The 2,982-nt window shown below is 34.9% G+C and overlaps 1 non-coding gene across 1 annotated transcript; it reads left to right on the top strand.

Moving 5' to 3' along the window:
• Positions 1-361: 361 nt before the first annotated feature.
• LOC121216546 (small nucleolar RNA R71) lies at positions 362-468 on the top strand. Its single transcript, XR_005912727.1, has one exon. It is a non-coding gene; the product is annotated as a small nucleolar RNA R71 (small nucleolar RNA).
• The last annotated feature ends 2,514 nt before the right edge of the window (positions 469-2,982 follow it).

The following is a 2,982-nucleotide window of genomic DNA, read 5'->3' as shown; positions in this document are numbered from 1 at the left end:
ATGGTTCTGCTTGGGTTGGTTTCTGAACTTGTTGGGGGAAACTAGGAGGCTGAGTTGGTCTAGGTTGGGCGTAAGTGTTACTGGTTCCAGCCCCTTGGTTACTCTAGGAAAAATTCGGGTGATTTTGCCACGATGAGTTATAAAAGTTGGCCATTTATAATTGTTGGCCATTGATTTCGCCACGGTGATTTCGCCACGATTTTTTGGCCATTGATAATTGTTGCTGGCAATCCCCTCAATAGTTTTGTAAGCCTCATTATAAGACCTAGAAATGAGAGCACCGTTAGCAGAGGCGTCCAATACCATTCTCGTGTGAGCGTTGAGACCATTATAGAATGTCTCAAGTTGAATGCAATGTGGGATTCCATGATGAGGGCACTTTCGTAATAACTCTTTGTACCTTTCCCATGCCTCATACAGTGACTCATCATCCATTTTTTGGAAGGTAGTGATCTCATTGCTCAACTTGGCATTCTTGCTCGGTGGGAAATACTCCATGAGGAATCTATCGGCTAACTCTTGCCATGTAGAAATGGAGTTCGGTGGCAATGAGTTCAACCAAGCACGAGCTTTGTCCCTTAGCGAATATGGGAACAACTTCAGTCGTAATGCATCTTCGGGTACTCTGGCTAACTTGAAAGAATCGCTCACTTCCATAAATAGTCTTAAGTGAAGATGAGGATCTTCAGTAGGCATTCCACTGAATTGGCCCACAGTCTGAAGCATCTGTAACATGATTGGCTTCAGCTCGAATTGTTGTGCCTCAATTTTGGGTCTCCTAATACCCGAATTAAGATCGTTAAATACTTGTACGGCATACTGTCGTAAAGCTCTATCCCTATCATCAGCAATAAGGATAGGATTCTGAGCAAGGTTTGCTCCATTTCCTCGATTCATATTCTCAAAGTTTATCTCTTCGGTCCTTCTCTGGTTCACTTGTCTTCTTCGCTGTCGAAAGGTTCATTCTATTTTAGGGTCCATAGGGAGTAAGTTGATAATCTGGTCAATACTCATAAACACCTGAAATAATCATAAAAAGATTAAGTAAGTAAAGATTTAAATAGGAAAATAAATAAACCAAAATGTAAAAACAGATTCACAAATAATGGCTTTTTTTTAAAACAGTCCCCGGCAACGGTGCCAAAAACTTGGAACGACGAAAATGTTCAAATGTACACAATCGCAACAAGTAATAAATTGACAAGTAAATGTCGAGTTATCGTAACAACAGGGACTGTAAAAAGAAATATTTATGAAATTAATGTTAAAACACTTTGGTGATGGAAAATATTTTGGTTTAAAGATGATTAAAAACTAAGGGTTAAAAACTAAGTAAAAAAGAATTTAAAAATAAAAAGGTTCTAATGCACGATTTCAAATAAGGTTTAATCAAGATGATATAATTGTGTTGGATTAATTACATTCCTTTAACTTAGAATTATTAAACTTATGTTTATACTGCTACGAACAAATTCACGGCAACTCGGTAATTTGCTAACTACGGCTCATACATACTTATTAAATTAATCAATCTCTTTAACATTTTTCAATGTCAATCCAAGCGATTAATCAATCTTCACAAGCATATAAAAGATCAAGTGAGGTAACAGATTATTTTTACCTTGAAACAGTTTAATCACAATAATCTTGCAAGTTATGCAAGGTATATGTATCGCCAAATACAATGCTAAATTAACTTCAGCTACCATAGAAGAATAAACATGCACTGGTTAAGTATTGTGTCGATTAATTACAATTTCAATGTGATTTAATAATTAATTCGTTAGTTATCTAACAATTAGTATTGCAAGAATAACTTAAGCATAATTTTACTTAATCAAGCATCTTACCGAGACGTATAAAAGCACAAACACAATTTCAATAATTCAAGCAAGCAAAATATAATCAACCTAACACGGATTAAATTCAAGCTAGATTGATTAAAATAACCATTTCAATAGCATAAATATTCATAAAAATGTTTTTCAAAACAACAACGAAATTTAAAAAGATAGGGAACAAGAAGCAAATCCGATGTTTCTCCGTGGCTTGACTGATTGCTCCGTTCTTCGTTCACCGTTGTACTCGGCTATCAAGGTGGCTTATGAACACTTTAATTGTTACTCAAAAATGGCTGATGAGGACCTCTTTCCCAAGATAAGAAATTGACACTTGAACAAAAGGGAAAATGGGAAGGAAAAGTTGAGAGAAAGTGAGAGAGGAGAAGAGAGAATGAGAGTGTGAGGGATGATTTGAATGATCAACAAGGGGTGGCTTTTATAACTGATTGTGGCTGCTAAAAATAGAAAATTCCATCAGCCAAAGATACCCCCCTTGTCTGGCCACACACATGGCAAAGTTGAGAGATTCAACTTTGTTAAAAATAGCCTGGGGCAAATCCATAAAGCCACATTTTTTGGAGGGGTTTGAATGCAAGGTTGAAAGTTCTTCAAGGGTTTCTTTGCAAGCTTATTTAGTCAGCTAAAATGCTGATTTGGGTCAGCATATGGAAGGTTCTGGGCAGCCCAATTGGTTGCTGGTTCGGTTCACTAGATTCGGTTCAACGAATGTGGTTCAACTAGACCCTTTTTTTACATAATTAATTAATAATAATTTATTTAGCCCAAATTAAATTGGGAATAAATTAAAATTAATTATATTATGAATTAACACACATTTTTGGACCATCTTAGTCTGGAAATAAATTTGCCTCGATGCTTCAAATTGCTTCTCGATTTTATTCTTTGAGCATTGTCTGCTGAGCCAATTTTCGCCCTTTGTGCGAATATGTCGAAAATAGTCAAAATTAATCAAAATTAACTATAAAATTAATTAAAATTCATCATATTCATATTTTAAACATAATTTAATTATTTTATAATATTTAATTATTTTTTGACAAGAATTTAACCAAAATAGCATGATTTTAAGTTAAAAAGGGCATGTAAAAACACATAAATTTTCGTGTTTCTAGTAACCCGG

Source organism: Gossypium hirsutum, chromosome D04 (assembly GCF_007990345.1).
Source record: "Gossypium hirsutum isolate 1008001.06 chromosome D04, Gossypium_hirsutum_v2.1, whole genome shotgun sequence".
Lineage (NCBI taxonomy): Eukaryota > Viridiplantae > Streptophyta > Magnoliopsida > Malvales > Malvaceae > Gossypium > Gossypium hirsutum.
This window is presented reverse-complemented; position numbering and strand designations above follow the sequence as displayed.